The following is a 21,766-nucleotide window of genomic DNA, read 5'->3' as shown; positions in this document are numbered from 1 at the left end:
AGCTGCCCGGATATGGAGATAGGCAATCTTTTCTTTTCCTTTTTTGCTGGCTTTTTGTTTTGTTTTGTTGTTTTTCCACGAGAAGCAGGAGAGAGTAGTGCAAGTGCTCATAGAACTGAGCGTGGCTCGCTCTGCAGCTTGCTGGGCTTGCGGTTTTCAGGAAGCACCGGAAAGTGACATCTTCTGCTCCGGGCCTGGCACTGGTCCTGGCTCATTACAGGCAATCAGAGGCCATAGCTCCCACTACTGAGTTCTTCCACATGTTCCCAAATAAAACACACAGAGAAGTAAAGAGTCTAACACGTGCCGCGTGTACACACAGGCACGATCCTTCCATCCCTGTCTGCATTCATGCCAAGATCAATGATGAAATTAGTGCATACAGCAGTGATTAACAGACCGATGGTCTGCCTTCAACCTCTTTGGGTTCGAGTCTCAGCTCCACCATGTAGCAGCCATATAATCTGTGTTCTTATGTCACAAACCTTCTATGCAAAGTGGGAGCGAGTAGATTTTCTCCTGCTCAGGCGCTGCCCCTGGGGCCAAGGTCATAGCCTCCTGAATCAGACTGCTTAGGTCCAAACCTCGGTTGTGGACCATGACCTTGGCAAAGTGCTGACCCTCTCTGGGGCATAGTTTCCCGGTCTGTGCAAGGACAATCACAATCGTGAAGAAGTCCTAGGGTTGTTTGGAGAGTTGAACAGTTCACACATAGACACGTGTGTCAGAGCAGCGCCCAACACATGCACAGACTCTCTGAGGGTCAGAGAGGCAGACGTCCTGGGTGATGCTCGCCAGGGCCTTAGAACAGCAATACCGTAGGGCCGTTCCAAAAACCACAGTCCTTTGTCCTTGTAGTGCCAATGTTGTCATTGTCATTCCTGCCTTACAAAGGGTTTGAGGCTCCAATGCATCGTTCACGAACGTGCACTTTGCAAACACAGGATGGTTTGGATGGCTAACACTGTCTGCAGCAAAATCAGGAACACCTAAGGAACATGAGATTTAATGCCAATTTTTCTTAGAAGTTCTGGCCACTGACTTGACAACGTGAGCCAGATTTAAACTTGGGCTAAAACCGAGCTTTTTATAATCTTTTATTAGCTTTCCATGGCTCCAAGGAGAAAGTAAAAAGCATTTAAAATTACCTACACCACCCATGCAGGCTGTCTCCTGCCTGACTCTCTGGCTTCAGTCTCTAGAACCTTCTGTCTCAACCTCAGTTCCAATCATACTCTATTTCAATTTCTTTAATAAGTTAGGATCCCTTTTGTTCTAAGGTCTTTGCACACCCCAGTCCCTCTTTCTGGGATAAAGGGGTGAAATGTGTTTGACGTTCCTTTTCATTATTCTTTCTTATTAATTTGATACTTTCTCTATAAAAGGAACATCTAATGCGGGTGGCGCGGAAACAGTTCCATGTGTTTGCATGTGGGCTTCTGAGGTTGCAAATGTCCCCAAAGTCAAAAGAAAAGCAAAAGGAACCAAAATGCCAACACAGGGGGGGATTAGTCTCAATGTCAAACTTTCCACTTTGAATACACAATTGCTGCTAAGAAACTGTGGCTGAAGGTGTCTGTAGAGGGAATTTTTTTACATCAGCGAGCCTGTAGAAAACACTCAGATTGCCTTTGTTTGGACATGTTCGCTATCGTTGAGAACTGGCCTGGCACCGTCCTAGGTGCGCCATGAACCCATCACCTCGCTCGGTCCCTCCTAGTAACATGGTGGCTATGTTAGCCCTGTTTTCTAGATGGGGAAACCAGGGCAGTTAAGTAAGACGAATCAGAGTAACAAAGCAATACTGTAAGAGTTGGGGCTCCAAACCAGATCTGACTTCCTTATTCAGTGATTGACTGATTAACAAGTATTTATTGAATATCTCTCAGGTGCCGTGCCCTGTCGGAGACCATAACGTTGCAGCTGTGATCAGTAACGTAGAGTGCCTGTTCTGATGGAGGTTGCAATTTAATTGGAGAGTCAAAGAAGCATGCAAATAATTTTCCAAGTAGGGTACAGTATAAAGGAGAGACAAATGACCCAGCCTGGCAAGTCATGGTAAGTGCCCTAGATTACGGGCATCTGTTAGATTTGCTGTGTAATGAACAAACCCAGAACTTGTTGCCCTAACACAACAGCCGTGGAGCCCACAAGTCTGTAGGTTGGCAGTGGGTTGGCATAGCTGAGCATTTCATCAGGTCTGGGCAGTGCTGGCCTACGGTGAGGTCACGAGTGTATCGGCAGGATGTAGTTGGTTGAAGATAACCTTGTTTGGGGTGACTAGGGCCTCTCTCTGTGTTTTATTTCTTCTGTTAGATGCCAGTCACAGAGTTCAGAGGGGGCAAGCCTGAATGCCAAGCAATTTTTAGGTCTTATACTTAGGCTTTTCTTCGCATTATATATACGATTATTTCATCCCAAAGCAAACCATATGGCCCAGCCCTGAGTCATTGTGGTGGTTTCCAAAGAACCTGGACCCAAGAAGCCTTCGAAAAATTGTGTCCGTTGCTCCAATCAATCAATAGTGATATCTACACTGAGACAGGCAGGTTGAAAAGCGGCTACCAGGTGGAGAGGGAAGAAAGTATAGAACAGCTTGCTGGCTTGGAAGGTGGAGGGATCAATGGACACACAATGAACTGCAAAGAACTTTACTGTTGCATTGCTCCTGCTTTCTCCCATTTTCTCTCCGGACCCATATGGAAGCCACGGGGCTCTTCAAAAGAAGGAAATGATTCACCCAGGTCGGAGCCAAGCACAGTTTGGCCATCCTTTGACAAACTCAACGGTTGCCAATCAATGGGGATCCGGAGAGTGTCAGGCCACCTTCCGAAGCCAGCATCTATCCATCTGTCCAGCGTGGGCCAATCTGTGCAGTGGTTTGAGCCTGAAGCCAAATGACACCGAGCCCGACAGCCCTGGGTTAGTTGCATATCTATTACAAGTGAAAATTAAAGATAGAGGTGGGTGAGGGCGGTGCTTGGGGAAAATTTAACTTGGCAAATGTGAAGTTAAAATGTTTCTTTTAAGTCAAAACGACCATGTCATTCCACCTCCCGCCCTGCGAGCCTGGTTCTGATTATTAGCTGAAGTTCAGTGCGCGTCAAAAGCGTTTCTGGTTGGGCAGCTAGGGAACAATGACCCTTTCATTCAGGGAGGAAAAGTCGAGTCTGAGGGCTACACGAGTCGCCTGGCTCATGGGCATGGGGTCAAGGCCACATCAAACAGCATTCTTTCTCCAAGGCCCGGGCCCCATGGCTCTTGTTCCGTGTGATGTTCCCGAGTCATGGAAAACCGCAAAGGCATTTGTTCCCGGGATCCTGGAACAAGATCTGGGGTCTTAAGCTGCAGCTAGAAATGTAAACGTGGCAGCCTTCCTCAGAAACAGGCCGCGGGGAGCAGCAGTGACCTAGGGATTGGACAGACCGGTCAGGGAAGCTGCAGCTAAGAGAGCATGGGAGAAGAGGCATCCCTCCCAAGCGCAGTGGTGACAAGGGCTTAGGGTCTGGGACTAGATTCCCCCAGGCCCGCAGACTGCGGTGTGACTCCAGGCTCCTGACTTTACCTCACTGAGCCTCATAGACGGGAACACTGTGCTGTGAGCCTCAAAGGCTAGTGGGTCACCAGAGATGCCACTATGGATGAGAACAGCATCAGGAATAAGCCCTGCACAGATCTCGTCCCCATCTCAGTGGCTTGAGGCCGGCTCCGTCCCTGAGGGAGGCCCCCTCCACTCTCACACCCTGGCAGTCCAGGTTCAGGGCTTGCCCGGGACCCGAGCGGAGCAGACAGCTTATGTAAGAGCAGAGCAGCTCTTGCATCTGCAGAGCCCAGCCTGGGCAGGACCTCCGCCAGACATCCGACCTCTAGAAGCCTCCTCGCGTGTTAGTGCCCTGTGTCTGCTGTAACAGATTACCACCACCCGAGTGGCTTAAAATTACCCATATTTATTCCATTTCTAGTTCTGGAGCTCAGAGGTCTAAAATCAAGGTGGCAACAGGCTGGTGTTCTTTCTGGGGTCTTTAGGGGAGAATCCATTGTTTGGTCTTTTCTAGCTTCTGGTGGCAATCTGTACTCCTTGGTCCATGGCCCTTCCTCTGTCTTCAAAGCATTATTTCAATCTCCAATTCCATCACGACATCCCCTTCCTCTGTCCACCTTCTTATCTCCCCCTTACAAGGACCCCTATGATGTCATCTAATCCTCGCCAACATCATCCCCTTGCCTCAGGATCCTTCACTTAATCCCATCTACAAAGCCCTTTGCCGTGTTGAGAGGTACTCAAGGGTTTCCAGGGAATAGGATGGGCACCTTTGGGAACCATTCCTGAGCTGACCTCACCCAGCGTTCTCTGGAGGCCTCCATGCCATCCTTCAGTTCACCCTTTTAGAATCAGGTTCTGGTCCCGAGGAGCCAAGATGGCCTGTCCCTCAGAGTCACCATCCTCGAAGGCTGGCAGCAGGACTGGCCTTAGAGTTGAGCTGGCAGGAGCAGGAAGCTGGCATCAGTTGGTGTCCCAAGATCAGGGCTGGCCAAGCAAGGCACAGGGCAGAGGGAGAAACACCATTGATGGCAGAAGCCCTTCAAGAAAGCCAGTGGCAGTGGAAGCTATCTGCTTATTCAGGAATTAAGTGGAAAAGAAAATGGATTCAGGAGGAAAGGAGAGGGAGAGAACAGAAGGAAAACAGACTGCTTGTCATCCACGCACAGGCAAGAGAATATCACTTGCATTTACTACTCTTGCCTCCCTGGCACCTAGATAAGGTCAAGAGACTGAGTAAATTTACATACAGGGCATCTTGTGAAATTGGAAAATCAGATAAACAATGATTTCTTTTTAGTACAAGTATGTCCCATGCAATAGTTGGGGCATACTTATACTAAAAAATAATTTACTGAGGGGCACCTGGGTGGCTCAGTCATTAAGCCTCTGCCGTTGGCTCAGGGTGTGATTCCAAGGTCCTGGGATCGAGCCCCGCATCGGGCTCCCTGTTCTGCTGGGAGCCTCCTTCTTCTTCTCCCACTCCCCCTGCTTGTGTTCCCTCTCTCTCTGGCTGTCTCTTTCTCTCTGTCAAATAAATAAATAAATAAAATCTTTAAAAGAAAAAAAAATTATTGCGTATCTGATATTCAAATTTAACCTGACACCTGTGTCATATCTGGCAACGCTACACCAGCCCAAAGCTTGGTGTGGTGATCAGTATGGGAGGGAAGGAAGGAGGGAGGGAGAAAAGACAGCATCATCACACATTTATTAAGAGTCAGATCCTGGGCTAGGAGCTTAGCACAGGTTTTCAATTTAATTTTCCAAACAACCTTCTGAGGTAACCAGTGCTATACCTGATTTATATATCCAACTATTTAATCCTAGAGAGATGTTTTAATAGGAGAGCTAATTGTTGTCTGACTCATTTCTGTGGGGGTCCTGCACTTTTGAGAAGAGAAATCTCAGCTCTTGGAAAGAATCCGTATGCTGATAAGTTGGCAAAGGCTTTTGCATCACAATGATGGAGGACACATGAGACTTCCTGCCTGTGAGACCCTGTTGGTTCATGCTGCCCCCTCCTGCTCCCAGAAAATAGGAGCACCACTTTCTCTGTGTTGCCGGCCCTCCCAGCAGCCCCTCTGCACAAGACCCCTAGAGCTCCACGTGGAGAAGGACATTGGTTGGAGCCCAGATCCAAGCTCAGCCACCTGTAAGCTTTGGCTTTGAAATTTGTCCCAGAGGGAGGCCTGAGCTGCCCTGAACATTCTCCACAGCTTTGTCCAGACTGCAGTTCCCACAGTCACATCAGAGTAAGCGAGTGGCCTGCCCTATCTTTGGCCGAGGCTCTGCTTGCTCTGACATGAGCGGCAGGGGGCCAGGAAAATCATGAGAAAAACCCTCACAGGGAGGGCTCTAAAGTCGGACAGAGCTGGTTTTCAGGGAGCTGTAATTTACTAGATGGGTGACTCTGGACAAATTATTTTATTTCCCTGAGACTCAGGCTTTTCACCTATAAAATGGGGAAGATATCTTTTGAGTTCATCTAAGAATTTACTGAAATGATAACGGTAAACTATCAATCACTAAAGAAATCCTTAGCCTGTGTCAACAGACCAACACCCCATGTGGGTTAAAAGATGGAATGTATATTCATATATCTTAAGAAGGAAAAAAAAAGGAGAGGATGGAAGGAAGGGGGAGGTGAGGGAGGAGAGGGAAAACAAGGAAGGAAAAGATGCATGAGAGCCTCCAACTCTAAAGGACATAAGCAAATGGAATAAAGCAGAAAACCAGCCTGTTTTAAGTCTCTAAGACGCTTAGCTTCCTGGCATCTGCATTATTCTTTGTCTTCTGATGCAGATCACTGGGCTCTTCCTAATTATTCCCTGGCAGAAGCACAGTAGAGATGAAGTCTAGCTCTGGAGGAGGCCACCACCATCCTTCCAGACCTCCTCTCTGCTTCTCTTGGGCCCCGGTGGGAAGGAAATTGCAGCGCTCAACTTCCCAAGGTCATAGTAATTGAAATTCTCTGTCTGTATCCCAATTTTCCAGCTGAGGACTCTTACAGTTGTCAAGACATAAAGACCCAAAATGGGCACTTTTCAAGATGACCATGAGTGTATAATTAGTCGATTAAAATTGTCAAAATGTTACTTTTGGTTAGTTAAAAGATGTATCAAAATCATTCCCTTGTTTAAGGGTAGATTGTGTGTGTGTGTGTGTGTGTGTGTGTGTGTGTGTGTGTGTATTCTAAAATGGGGTAACATGAAGCCTTCATCAGGGACGGATGGATGACATGACAATTTGGCCCCGAAGAAACATGTTGATTACTGACCCCCTGGAGGGGCAGGTCTGCTGGGTGCCCACTGCGTGGTCAGAAGCCAGCCAAAGCTGCTCACCGCACTCTGAAGTTCTCTGGCTTCTCCCAAGCCTTCTAAGGCTCCTGTCTCCTCCAGGAAAAAATGCATTCTGGTCTGAGCAGTGCACGAGCCTCTCTCTTCTATCCTAAATTCAGGCTGGTGGGTACCAGTCTCTCCACTGGTTAGCTGAGGGCACTAGGTATGTGATTGATCCTGGCCTTGCTCATCCACGAGGTAGGAATCATACAGACTGCTGCATGGGTTTATTCCAAGAGTCAGTAGGACCCAACCAATGAGAAAGTGCCACCAGAGTGAAGGGGTATCACACATGCTCGCAGGACATAAAATCCTTGCTTCTGTCATGGCACAGTCCCTTCCTTGCTCCTGTTTCATACTTTTCTGACAATGATGTTGAAAAAGCAAGAGCTAAATCTGGGATCTCGGGACCCTTGACAGCAAAGCTCAAAGAATCCAGCACTGGTACCGTCATCACTGCGCACCATGGTTGAGGGAATAGAAATATCAAAGAATATTCGATGGTCAACTAGGCCTGCATTTGAATTTTATCTCTACCTTAATAGATATAAAACCATGGACCAGTGCCTCTATGGGCCTCAGTTTTTTCATCTGTAAATTGGGGATGATATTACAAGCGTATAATTCCATTGTGAGGGCTCAATGCAAAAAAAAAAAAAATCCATGTGGAAACTATCACCATGTCTTACACATACTGAGGAATCAATGGACAGTTCCTCATTTTGCAGGATATTTTCAAAAATTATTTGATGTATCCCCTGACCTCCATACATAGACACACATGCACACACACTCACAATCACACATCACACGTGTTTCTGTATTCTGAGGCCTTTTGCTCCAATCCAGGCAACCCAGATGGAAGGAACCCATTGCTTTGGAGATGACCCGTGACAGCAGACCCAGAAAAGTTAGACACCAAAGTTTGGCATTTCAGAAGCTGTGGTCTGGATATAAGCCAGAAGAAAGATCTGGGAAGTATATAATCAGGCGGAACCAGTTCTTGTTACCACCCAAGATTTCTGTAAAGCCCCCCAGGTGGGTGTTATGGGCTGAATTCTGTCCCATGTCCACATTCATGTGTTCGAGTCCTAAGACCTCAGAATGTGACTGTATTTGGAGACAGGGTCTTTATGTCTTTAAAGAGGTGACTAAGGTACAATGAGGTCCCTGGGGTGGGCCCTGATTTAATATGACTGCTGTCCTTATCAGAAGAGAGTAGGACACAGACACATTCAGAGGGAAGACCAGGAGAGGGGAACAACATGAAGGTGGCCATGTACAGTCAATGAGAGTGGCCCCAGGAGAAGCCAACCCTGCTGATACCTTGATCCTGGCCTTCTGGCCCCCAGAATGGTGAGAAATAAACCCCCTCAGTCTGTGTTCTCTGTTATGGTAGCCCTTACAAACTGATACAGTGGGGAAAGAAGAGCAAACAGAAAGGAAAGCAGTAAAGGGAAGTGCCTTGTACACCCCAGGGGAGGAGCCCTGTGCCCTCCTTCCTCCTGTGGATGTAGGGTTATGGGTCAGGGAGTAGAATTCCCAGATGGGTACAAGGCATATGAAGTCCCAGTTCCCCTCTGGTCCTGGTGGAGGTGAGAAACCCCCCCCCCAAAACATGGGTGAGAGAAACATGGCTGCAAGTGCGGGATCCAGGCACCTCACTCCACTCGAGGCGTGACCAGTGGACTGCCTTGTCTGTGTGGCCAGAGTAGCACGGCGGGATTCAGGGTGTTAGCAGGTGGATCTGGAGAGGCTTTGGGTAGGGTGGGAGGATCCAGGGAAAAGAACATGGAGAAGGTGGGAGCACAGATTTCTCAGTGATGCCAGAACAGGTAGGAGAGGACAGCAGACCAGACGCCTCCAGCCCCATGCCTCAGGGCCACTCCCAGGGGAACTGAGCCACAACCTCAAGGAGCCATGGGAAAGACCCAAAGCCTACTGGATTTACTCTGAGGAAGCCAGGTTTTGGGTTTTATCTCTAGGGGAAAAGTGCTCCAAATAGATCCAATACTGAATATTTGAATATAAAGTCCTCTCCCTCCCCCAAATGCCCATGTCCTCATCCCCAGAACCTGCGAAAATGCTACTTTCCATGGCAAAAGGGACAGCAGACCTGGTCAAAGCTCTGGAGATGGTCGTGGATTACCCAAGCAGGCCTGAGGTAATCATAAGTGCCCTTATAAGAGGAACACAGGAAGACCAAAGGCCTGGGCGCCTGGGTGGCTCAGTCAGTTAAGCATCTGCCTTCAGCTCAGGTCATGATTCTGGGGTCCTGGGATCAAGCCCCACGTCGGACCCCTACTCAGAGGGGAGCCTGTTTCTCACTCTCACTCTCCCTCTGTCCTGCTCATACTCTCTTGCTCTCTCGCAAATACATAAATAAAATTTTTTTAAAAAGGCCAAAGGCAGTAAAATGTGGTGTGACAACAGAAGTGTCGAGTGGTGTGGCCACTAGAGAATGTCAGGTCCTCTCCAAGCTAGAAGAAACGAGGAATGGATTGGTTCCTGGGCCTTCCAGAGAGAATCCGTCCTCATGGCACCTTGATGTCGGCCCCTAAAGACTCATTGAGTCAGTCTGGCCTCTAGGTCAGAATTGTGAAGAGAGTACATTTGTGTTCTTTTAAGCCGCAGTCTGTGGTAGTGTGTTCCAACAGCCAGAGACAATTGCTACACTCAATTAGAGAAAATTAAAGAAGGCGACTTTCTCACTACAGATTTCCAGAATGCACACTTGATGATGTGTCTTCTTGAGTGTTCAGGACCATGGTCCTCACTCAACGTCGTTTGTCTGGTTGGGAGGCCCACCGTCACCATCTTCGCAGGCTGAGGGACCTGGGGCAGGAATGAGTGTGACTGATCTTTGCCAGCCGTCCAGGGACTACAGGTGGGCTGGTCAGAGCCCCGGCAGCACCCACATGGCCACATATCGGCTCAGACACTCACAGGAGGATGCCGAGCCGCCATACCACCCATGACTCCTCTCTGCTCAGGGTGCGAGGGAAGGCAGGTGCAATCGTGCAGATGCTATGAAACTAGTCCTGCTCTTTAATAATCCCAGAGAGGCCATGGTGGGCATCCCTTTGAACGTCAAATCTCCCCGCATGGCATTCCTGTTTTTCTAAGGAGGAGAAGGAACGTCAATGTCCTCTGATAACAATCCACTCCGTCTCTTTGCAGATGACATGGTGGGGGATCTGGATGAGGGATCCCGGGGTAGAATGCCTGCACACCTCCTGGACAAGCCACGCTGGACGTCTGAGCCTCAGCCGAGTGCCCTTTAAAGCAGAGGAGGGTGGAGTGAGTGTGAGATGGTCAGTCCACATCACCCACAAACACGCTACCTGGCTCATATGAGTGTCCTATAGATGTTAGCTTTTACCTGCAAGTTATTCATTTGGAATTGATATATACTCCATCCTGCTCATTTTTTAAAGATTTTTTTAAATTTTATTTATTTATTTGAGAGAAAGAGCACAAGCGAGGAGGAGAGTGATAGGGAGAGAGAGAAGCAGGCTCCCCAGTGCACTGAGCAGGGAGCCCCACACCGGGCTCGATCCCAGGACCCCGGGATTGTGACCTGAGCCAAAGGCAGACCCTTAACCGATTGAGCCATCCAGGTGCCCCTTGTTCTTAAAAATTGGTTTAAGGAGATTCTTAAGAAATTGTTACCCATAGTAAGTTGTTTCTGAGACCTTTTAAGAATTCGTATTAGTGATTCTCTCTCAGCAAAATCCTCATCAGCTTTTAATAATCAAACCCCACGCTTGAGTGGTTCCAGTCTCAAGAAATCACCTTTTCCCTGGCTTGTCCCGCCGCCCCAGTTCACACCTCTGTTCAGTGCTCACATCCTTCTACACTGCATTCGAATTTAGGAGCATCCCTCCCTCCCGTGTGCTGCAGGCTCCTCCCAGGAAACAAAGAAATCCTGGCCGGCATTGTAGGTTCATCTGGCTTCCTTTCCTCCCACAAATGCCTCATTCAGGTCCCGCAAAGAAAAGAAAAACCGCGGTAGGTATTTCCAACAGAACAGCTTAATATGAGGGACCAGAGAACTCAAAGCTTGAAACAGACAAATGGCGCTACCCAGAAATAATAACCAGAGAAAAGCCACAATTGATTATGATTGGGACTCTCGGAAGGAAAGGGGAGTGGTGGGGGCCCCAGAGGTTGGCATCAAGAGGCCAGGAGAGAGGCCTCAGACCCTGCCAACGGGGAACGACCCAGCCACAGGGCATATGTCTAAGGAGCCACGAAGAGGCCAATTCTGGAAGCGGGAAAAGAAGGTAGAGAGGGGAGCGGCTCACTACTGCTCCCCCAGAAGCAGAGAAGCCTGGAAACCCAGCCCCTAGTCCAGCGCCTCCACCAAGGAGCAGAGTGGAGGAGGGTTTCCCGGGAGCTTCCAGCCAGTCAATAAACTGGCCCCTCAGATTCTTGCCTGTAGTTAAGAGTCTCTTCTGGTTTGTCTCCCTGGAGGGGAGACTGGTGGGGGGATGGGGTAACCGGGTGCCGGGCATGAAGGAGGGCACGTGATGGAATGAGCACTGGGTGTTATACACAACGTATGAATCACTGAACTCTACCTCTGAAACTAATAATACACTATACGTAAATTGAGTTTAAATAAAATTAAATTTAAAAAATAAATAAAAATAAGCCATCTCCTCAATAAGCATTTCCCTAGCTTCTACTCTGGGCTGAGTTCTCTCCTTGGTGTCATGCTCACTGTCACAACCCCTTTCTGTGACCTTTGCATTGGTCTCTTTTCCCCTTGAAGAAGTGAGTGTAAAAAATAAAAATTAAATTGTAAGATGGCATAATCACCACCCACGACATGAAGACAGGAAATTTAAATAAATAAATAATAAAACAAAATTAAATTACAATGAAAAAAAGTGGGTGTATTTTCCTTCCAGTAGTGAAAAATTGGAGGTGTAGGGGGGAACAGCATGGTATAATAAAGGGTCATTTTGGGCATCCATTGTACTTGGGTTCTGATTCCCTCTTTGCTCCTTACTAGCTGTGTGACCTAATCAAGGAATGAGACTTCTCTGAGCTTCTGTCTCATCCATAAATGGGACATTTTATTGCCTCCATGACACACTTTTTTCACGAGGACTAAATGTGCTGATCTCTCAAGCTCAATGAATGACAGCATTTTACTTATTTTTTGGCTCAAAAGACCAGAGAGCCGGGCCCACAGACATCCAAGTTCAATCTGGAACCACCAAACAGGCTGAAAAGATCTAGCAGGTGATAGAAAAATAAGCCTTCAGCCTCTGTTGATGTTGCATGTGGCTCCATGGACAGTCAAGGAGCAAAGGGCATCAGAATTAAGCATCATCTCCATTCGGAGAGCAATTGCCAGTGGTGTGTGTGTCCCTCTGAAAGGAGAAGACCGAAAGGGAAATACCAAAGTGTGTTTCCCAGGCTGGCTGAGTGACACCTGCCTTCCTGACCCCACTGGGCCAAGGACTCTGAAACAGAAACATTTACTCTGATGAAGAAGTCTCAGGATTGCGACTGGAGTAGCTGCCTCGACTGGAGTAGCTGCCTTGACTGGAGTAGCTGCCTCGACTGGAGTAGCTGCCTTCTGAGAGTCCCCCAGACATCAAATTGCCAGATTTGACACATTGCATCCCGACAGAGTGAGGTAGGAGTTGTCTTTGGTTCCCAAGATTGCTGAAGATGAAGTATTATCAAAGGCGATCGATAATTCTTGTTGACTAGAAGAGAGCGGGAGGAGACAACCCGGATATTTTTATGGTTTATGCATAAATCTATCACAAATGTGTCACCATGTCTGCAGCAGGGGAAGCAAAAAGCAGAGAAATTGAAGTGAAACAAACAGGTGTAAGGAATCGTGCCTAGCACTGGGGCAGCTCCTGTACGTAGCTTATCTTAGCTAGTCCTTGCGATAACTCTGCAAGACCCATCCTAGTATCCTCATTTTCTAGAAGACAAAACAGAATCAAGAGAGATGAAGTATGGTCCCCAAGGTTGTCCCATCCATCTCTTTCGGAACCTGGATTCAAGCTGAGAGCCTCAAGGCACGTACATCGTGTTCTGGTCTTGTCATATATAGAATGCAACACGTAACCCCATAAAAGTCCCTAGGTGATTGGCCCTTCGGGTTTTTTTTGTTTTGTTTTTTTTGTTTTTTTCCCCTTGGAAGGTGACGACCTCTAAGGGCATTGCTGGTTCTGGAAGACTTCCAACGGGTGCTGATCATTGAAAAAATAAGCCATCAAAAAAAAAAAAAAAAAAAAAAAAAAAAAAAAAAAAAAAAAAGAAAAAATAAGCCATCAAGAGAAATGCAAAAAGCCAATGGCATGACCACTGCCAGTGTAACCAACAAGCAAAGCTTTGCTAGCAGAAGCAAGTTTCATTTTTTCCCCTTTCCTAAGTTATAGAAACCCTTGCATATGGTTGTCTTTATTTTAATGTGTATGAATAAAAGATATCCTTGTGAACTGATGTAGTCCGCAGGCTTTGAGATCAAACAGTTTTCTACTCCAGGTGAAATGTGGGAATGACAGATAATGTTGTCAATATGCTATATTTTTGTTAGGTTGAACAAACATGACCATAGCAATCATTTTCATCATATATATGTGTGTGCATTTGTGTGTGTGTGTATGTACAGGTGGGGGATATTTAAAGAATAAGATTTAAGGGGGGGAAATCAATAAATGCAGAATTTTCCATAAAACCTTCAGTGAGAAATATCCCTCCCTCTTGCTCATGTATATTAAAGTGAACAGAATTTGCTGACTTGCATAATGCAGTCCAGAGTGATTACCGGAGGGGTCTGAGGTGATTAAATAACCACAGCATTTGAAGGGATCTGGAAATAAATATCCTCATTGTGGAGCCCATGCAGAGTCCGTAGGACGTAATGGAGGCATTCTTTGGGTATTGGAGGCTACACCTCGCTCCTTCTTTGCCAGAGAAGCAGAACAGATTTGTGGCTTGTGAACAATGGGTTACACTCTGTGTGTGGATAACATATGAAATGCAAAATGTATTTAGATCTAACGAGGCAGCATGAGTGGGGTGGGAGGGCTGGAAACTCTGGTGTCAGACAGATGCTGCACTTGAACTGAGTCTCAGCCTCGGGTCAGTAATCCCTCTTTGAGGCCTTGATATACTCATCTATGCAATGGGAGTTTGGCCACAGAATGGCTGCTCTTTAATTTATAGCCATTGTTGGGGCATCTGGATGGCTCTGTCGGGTAAGCACCCACCTCTTGATTTTGGCTCAGGTCATGATCTCCAGGTCGTGAGCTCAAGCCCCACGTTAAGCTTTGCCCTGGGGTTGGAGCCTCCCTTAGATTCTCTTTCTCCCTCTGCTGCTTCCTCACCCTAAATAATAATAATAAATTATACCTATTATTAATAAATTAGTGTGGTGATGATAGCAACTTGTCTTTTCCTGAGTGGCCGTACTAAGATATCTACTGAATTCATGAATGATTTCCATCCTCGTTACGACCCCAGCTTAGCAGTTTTGTTGAGATTGAAAGGGAGATTCAGAGAGGGTTCCTATTGGATTTCATGGAATTTAAGGTCCAATCCATTATAAGATGCATCATTACTTTATGCAGCAGGAAGAAGGAAACATATCCTGGCAATTCTAATTGTAAGACACCATAAGAAACATTCCATTTCAGATGTTAAAATATTTCTTAAAATACTGCCTTAGGCTCAGTAAGCTACGGTAAATTGTCTAAATCACACGCAAGTCCCTGGCAGGACCAGAGTCCAAGCACAGGACTGTGAAAACACAATCCTGGTTGCTGGTCCCGTAGCTAGTACAGGAGTGAGCACGGAGGGATAGAGTAGGCTTCCTAGATACATTTTGTATCACACGGTATATGATATCTCAAACTATGTGTCTCACATGAGTGTGCGTGTACACACGTGCGTTTGCTCTGCAGGTCTGTTTCCATTTTGAGATCTTTCTAAAATAGTCATGAAACAGGAAATCACATATTTCTATGTACATATTTTGACCAAAACAAGTTCTGGAAATTTCTGGGAATTCTTTAGGGAATGAAGAGTAGAGATAAAGCAAGACATTTGGTGTTGATAATGGTGTTCCTGAAGAGATGGTGTTTTCAGCACCGAGACTGTGAAGGGTACCCGTCTCAGTACCCCGAGCTCAAAGAGCCAGACCCGTGGTACCTGTGTGAGGGAACCCTATGGTGTGGCTGGTCAGGAGTTAGTCAGTATCTCTGTTTTATAAAACACACGTGGGAATAGCTAAACAAAAGTACTAGTTGATATTGGTCCAGCTCCCTTGAGGTATATGAAATATTGGGACTGATTTGCTGCATTGGACTGAGATTAAAGCGGACTTGGCGAATAGGTAAAGTTGACAGACAGCTTGACCATTTAGAAAGACTAACAAAATTAGGCTGATGAGATCATTCATATTCTAAATTTGTAACATTTTTTAAATGTCGATTGTTGCCCTGCCTTAAATATTCACAGAGCCCAGGTGTCATGGCAAGACCCCCCATTGATGCTCAGGTTAATTCCCCACTATGTCTGTGTCCACTTTAGGCAGAATTTTCCATACTCATTACCTGCACACTGTTGAGAGCTTCCACACGAATCATCTTGGGGCCTCTAGAAACTTCTGAGAAGTGCACAGTATTTGGTCCCTTGTTTTATGGATGGAGAAAGGGAGCCTTAGAGGGGTCAGCGACTCCCTCCAATGCCACAGGGAGGAAGACATGCTGGAGAAGCACTTAAGTATTTTAAGTCAAATTTCAGAAAATCAGGAAAATGGCTATTTTAGGGTTTTTTTTCTCAAAATTACTAAAACACACCAATAACTATACTCAAAGGACCTCCCACGCAGGCAAGAGGTGAGGGGGAATGCTCTGCAGTTTGCAAAATGAAGTCAGTAGGCACGGCTTCATTTGTCTTTCCCACCACCCTCGGATGGAGGTTGAACAAGGATTCCTCTCCCTTAGACCTCAGTTTACAGACATGGAAACTGAGGCCCAGAAGGGGCAACTGACTTCTCAGAAGGCATGAGGGCAAGAAACTGAAGCTTGCCCTCTGTCCAGGCACCTTCCCCTTCAGCTGTGAGAGCATTTACCAGAACATTTTACCATCTGGTTTTACAAGGGATGAGAATAAGGTTTCAGGGGATTTGACCAACTACATGTCACTTTAGTGCCACCTGAGCTAAGAGGGAGACTCAGGGGATGGCAGAGACGATGTTAGCTCAAGGGGAGCCCAGGCGCTGAGAAGTGTGGGTGAGAGGAAGGGAAGGAGGGAGAGCTAACATGTCAAGAAAGCCACTTGGCATCAGGACACTTGATAGACATTGAATCGTCTATCAGTCCCCACTTAACCTGTGGGGTGGCTCTGGTCTTGGGAGGTTACACATCTGAACCAAACTCATGGCCAAGAAAGGCTGAGCCACTTCTGGGGTGAAGCCACTTGCCTCTGACTGCTGCTTATCCCTTCTTCAGCTGTTGGAAAGTAGCCACCTCCTGGTCACACCGCTGGCATCTGGAAGGGCGATGAGACGAAGTGTCTGGGCCTTGGTCTCCTGCACCCCAGCCGGGCCTCACCAGGAAGGATTGGTCACCCCCTGTGCCCCAGGCACTCTGTCACCTGGATCCAGGCCCTAGCTTCCCTGAGGACACCTCTTGAAATGTTTTAGCTTCTCTACACTCTTGGTTACATCTGGGAAAGGGAGGGGTTTAGGAAAAGGGAAACTTCTGGATATACTTAGCAAAGATAATTGGCAAGATCAGCCTGGGCCAATGAGGTGGATTTCAGCCTCTGCCTCTCCATCATCAGAATTTTTTGTGTGTCTATGAAAATGGTTATTTCTCCTTTTTTATTTATCCTAAAAGATGTGTCCAACAAATAAAATATGAAACATAAATTACAAGTAGAGAGAGGAACCAGGCTTTGCCCCAGTCACACTCAGGACCCAGCAGGAACAGCAACAGAGACAAATGTCCCACTTCCTCCACTGCAGGAGACCACGAGCTCCCATGCAGACCCCTTGGATTCTCAGCTCTAGCTGCCCTGAAATTCCATTCTAATGAGCCCAAGTGGATATTTTCCAGAAGAAAAGAGGAGGCAGCAGGCCAAATCTGGCAAATTAGTTAGAATCTTGTCATGTCCCTCCGTCCCTCTGCCTTTCTCTCCCTCGCTCACGCTCTCTTTCTTGAAACTCCCTATTTTGCAAACCTGGTTTCAGGAGTCCAAGACTCTGCCAGGCATGATTTCCAGGAATCCCACACACTCAGCCTGGGCAGAGTTTCAACACTGGTCCCATTCTACCTTCATGGTGACCAACGCTGGCTCTGATGTTGCCCCGACAGCAGTGGGACGTGGTTATGCTACTGAGCACTGAGCCCAGAACATAAACATTCCACTTTGGTCATTTTGGTTCCACTATGAAAGCGTTCATGTCCTGCTGTCTCCTTCCTGGTGAGTCAAAAAATTCTTTTGTTCCGTGGCATGGCCCCATTTGGCTTTGGTCTCTTCATTGCAGACGTGTGTGTCTTGCTGTAATCAAGGAGAAATAAAAATAAAACAAGTCTGTAAAGACGGTTGCTCATCCTTTTATTTTTTCTTCCTATTCAAAAGTTGTGAGCAATAAAATACGGAACATAAGCAAGAAGTAGAGAGAGCATAACCAGGTCTCATGACCCAGTTCCTTTTAGTCTGTGGGTACATTTGCCCAGCCTTTTCTTCATGCATTGTGTTTACCATTCATGAATGAGCTTATCTGTGTAAGCTGTAATGTTCCATTGAAAAATAAATATATAATATAATATAGTATAGTATAATACAGTACAGTATAGTATAATACAGTATAGCATAATATAATGTAATATAGTAAGGTACGATACAATATACTATAGCATAATATAACACAATATAGTATAATATAATGTAATGTAGTATCATACAATACATATAGTATAGCATAATATAATGTAATATATGTAATATAGTATAGTATAATACAATATAGTATAATAAAATATAATACAGGAGAGTATCACACTATATAACATAGTATAGTATAATATAATATAGTTGATATAGTATAATATGGTATAGTTTAATATAATATAATATAATATAGTATAATATAGTTCATAGACTAGAATAGAAGAGACTATATAGAGACTGCTTGATGTAGAAATTGGTGAAAATAAAGGAAAATATAATGAAGGAAACTCCCAAACGCCTGCCATTTCTGCCACACAGAGTCAGCCACTGTGTATGAGTGTTCTGAAACTCATCCTTCCTGCTTGTATAGTGACTATAAATGAATTTGCATAAGTGACTAGCTTACTGAGAGCAGGGGTTTGGGACGCAGACCTGCATGTGAGTCTCAGTTCGACAGCTATGTGACCAGGAGCAATGAGCTCTCCTGTCTGAGCTTCTATCTTCATCTACAAAATGGGGATACGACTACCTCCTTCCCCGATTTAGGTGAGAACTCAATGAGATTAGTTCACGGAAGACTCACATTCAGTGAGTACTGTGTTTATCCCTAGGTCTGTAATGTTAAAGATGGTGCAACTGCAATTATATTCTAGAAATAGATTGTATGCATTCTTTTCCCTTTAATATTATAACAAGAGCATTTCTCAATGTCACTAAGAAATCTTTGCAATAAGTGTTCTTAAAAATAATTCAAAGTTCTGCATAGTCTTCTATGAACTTCCTTTCCTATATTATATTCAGCCGCCGCTGTGTGCGATTAGTGGCTTCTGATCTTTCTCTACCTGAAATAAAGGTGTGAGAGACCTGTTTATGCATCCTCTTCTCTTTGATATTTAGAGTTTCTAGAGATGGAGTCATGGGATAGACATGGGATCTTTATATTAGACAGTATGAGGAAAATAAAGTTAGTGATTTATATTGTCAATCCCCCCACCCCCACCAATGTACTACATATTTCTATTCCCATAGTGATGGGTGAAAGACTCCTTTCTCTGCAGAGCCCCTCCATCCACAGCTGTGGATTTAATTTGCTTTGATTCCAGAAACTCGTCCCTCTGGGGTTTCTGGGGTGACTGATTTTACCCAGCAATGGCCAATCTCTTTGTTTAGCTTAACTGGCCACATTAATCAAAATAGTTGCTCTGGCTTCATAGCGCTGACTGTCTGAAATGACACTCCTCCTTCATCCACAACAATCAATGGTTCACAAGTCAAGTTCACGCAAAAGTTGGCATTGTCTAAAAACACAGTCTGCCAAGAAAGGCACCTTTGAAGGGTTCTCTGTGAGCCTGGGAATTCTCACGTGGCGCTGGACAGAGGCAAAGCACGGCAGAGTTAAGCTGCATACGCCACACCAATTTCTCTCCTGGGCATGCAGGAAGACTAGGGTTCCCAGCCTCCTCGCAACCAGATCATGGCCACGTTCCTGAGCTCTTGCCAGTGGGGATGGGAACAGATGGGATGCTCTTCTCACAGTCTGGGGAGGTGATGAGAGAGGATCTATTCTCCCCCTCCCTCTCCCTTCCTCCCTCCCACCACCATCTCTCCCCCACTACACACACACACACACACACACACACACACACAAAACTTGAAGAACTGAAACTGAGATCTTGTGACTGGTCCATTGTAGCTGCAGGAGTGACTTACCCCACTGCTCACAGAGTGAGGAATTGATGTATATCTGAAGTTGTTAGTAAAGAAATCACATCACATGGAGAGATCGGTCCTCCAGTCTGGGGAGTCCTTGGAGAGAAGCAGCAAAAGAGACACAAAGGGATGTGGCAAGATTCTGTAAGCATCTCATGAAAACATTCGTGTTGAAACGAGGGTGTCTGGTTGACCTTGCAGTAGCCAGAGTGGCTGTATGCTTGCACCCACACCCACCAGCCCGTCCACCCACTCCTTCTGCCCCAGGTGAGGACACGAATATGTCCGCAGTGGAGAAATGTGCTACTCACCACCCCCCACATGTACGAAGTGGCCGGTGAAGGGGCATACTGAAGCTATTCCAAAAAGCCATGTGGATTCCATCCTGCCTCTTTGCAAGTGGGGCCACAGATGCACAGCAGAGGGAAGAGACTGTCTGTAAGTCACAGGTTTCATGACACTGGGATACAAGCCCTCACCTGTCTCCAAAGGCAATGCTCAAAAAAAGTAGCATAGGAAAAACTCCACCCCCTCATCCGATTTGACAAGAATTGTATCTACCAGGACTTTGTCAGAGGCGTCGATAATGATCAATTCAAATGCAGCGTGTGTACCGAGGACCTTCCCACTCATCTGCCCAATGACAAAAGCAGGGCATGTGTGCAGTCCCCTAGTTTCTGCCCAGGAGGTGGCGGGGATCGGCTTCGCTCCACCCTGCATATATGGGAGATGTGCTCAGTTGTTCTTCATGCCTGTCCGGGCTGTGTTTCTTGGGGTTCACTTAGAACAATGGCCACATTCAAGGCTCGTGACTCAGCCACTGTGCTTGGCCCAAGCATCATGGGGCAACAGTCGGGAAGATCTATGGCAAACTGTGGCCACAATGAAAAATCTGGGCGGATCCCTGGGGCTCCAGCTCAGATGCACGGGCCCTTTTCCCAAACTTTCCTGCACGGGTAAGTGGAACTGGCCAGAGATAGGCAAAGGAAGGTGCTCACGGTGGGTGAAGATAAAACCCTTGTGTTCAAGGGGCTGAGACTTTCAGCGGAAGAGTCAATATTTAAACATGAGGAGAAGCTAATCCCCCCGGAATGCTCAAAGGAATGTGGAAGGAATCCCACCGGTTAGACTTGATCTCTAAGGGGCCATTCTGGGGAAATATCCAGTAGGCGCACTTAGATGTGCTCAGAGGTCCACACAGGAATAACCACTACAGCCCTGGTTGCGGTTGCAAGGGGTCAGAAGGAACCCAACGCCCAACACTGGGGACGGGGTCCATGAAGGCGGTTGGTGTGCCTGCGTTAGTGCTGCTGTCTCAGGGACTGAGGGGGGTACACACAGCTGCACACACACAGACACACGGTGATGACACACCTGCAGAGACATACAGCACCACACTCCATACGACATGGCCAGGTGCATACAGAGCACCAGCCCCTGTGCAAAACGAAAACAGAGGTGCTACTCATACTCGATTCTATTTGCAAAGGCTACCTCTTGAAAGCTGTGTGAAAACCGGTTCTAGTGGTTTCCCTGGGGAGGACTTCTGAGGCACAGGGGTCAGCCGTGGGAGGAAGATATCATTTTTACAGTGCACATGGGCTAATTGGAATCCACATTTTACAGTGTGGTGCATTGCTATTTTCAAACAGTATCACCAAAAACATCGGGGTGGGGGGAGAGAAAGGATATCAAGCAAACACAAACTGAAGCCAGCTATCGATTTCCAGTACTCAGATTAGTGTACCCGCTCCGTGCCTGGATTGACCCTGTTCCCTTTCCTCACCTCGGTCTGTTCCTCTGTAAAATGGGTCTACTAATGAGTCAGTGGTGAGCAACAGTGAGAGCTGCGTGCAGGAAGCGTGCCTGAGGACCCAGCCCCTGCGGGCGGTGGTGACAGAGAAGGGGAAGACAGCAGTGCCCGCTGCGGCTGCAGGAGGGGAAGGACAATGCACTGCAAGCATGGAAGGAGCTGCACTTCTGAGTAAGTCGATTCTTGGGAGGCGGGACACCAACTCCACCCGCAATTTACAGTTAGGCCGGTGGGTTTTATGTTCCATGTCCTGGAAAATGATGCTAATGGCACTCGCTTAGAGGTTGGTCCGGGGGTCCCTGAGATCCTGGATCTCTAGGAGTCCAGCACCCAGTGGGGGCATAGCTATGGTCCCCTGTGCCTCTTCTCACCTGACCTCGCATTCCCACAGGTAGCGCGTCTTGATTTGGGGGATAAGAAAGG

The 21,766-nt window shown here is 46.8% G+C and overlaps 1 long non-coding RNA gene across 1 annotated transcript; it reads right to left on the bottom strand.

Annotated features, from left to right (window-relative positions):
- Window positions 1–16,745: 16,745 nt before the first annotated feature.
- On the bottom strand, window positions 16,746–19,997 carry LOC109490748. Its single transcript, XR_002144131.2, has 3 exons — window positions 19,842–19,997; window positions 19,531–19,626; window positions 16,746–17,427 (listed from the first exon to the last, which is right to left on the bottom strand). It is a non-coding gene; the product is annotated as an uncharacterized LOC109490748 (long non-coding RNA).
- Window positions 19,998–21,766: the final 1,769 nt, after the last annotated feature.

The sequence above is a fragment of the Ailuropoda melanoleuca genome, chromosome 14 (genome assembly GCF_002007445.2).
Source record: "Ailuropoda melanoleuca isolate Jingjing chromosome 14, ASM200744v2, whole genome shotgun sequence".
NCBI lineage: Eukaryota > Metazoa > Chordata > Mammalia > Carnivora > Ursidae > Ailuropoda > Ailuropoda melanoleuca.
Note: the sequence above shows the minus strand (reverse complement) of the source record. Positions and strands in the feature narration are given on the sequence as shown.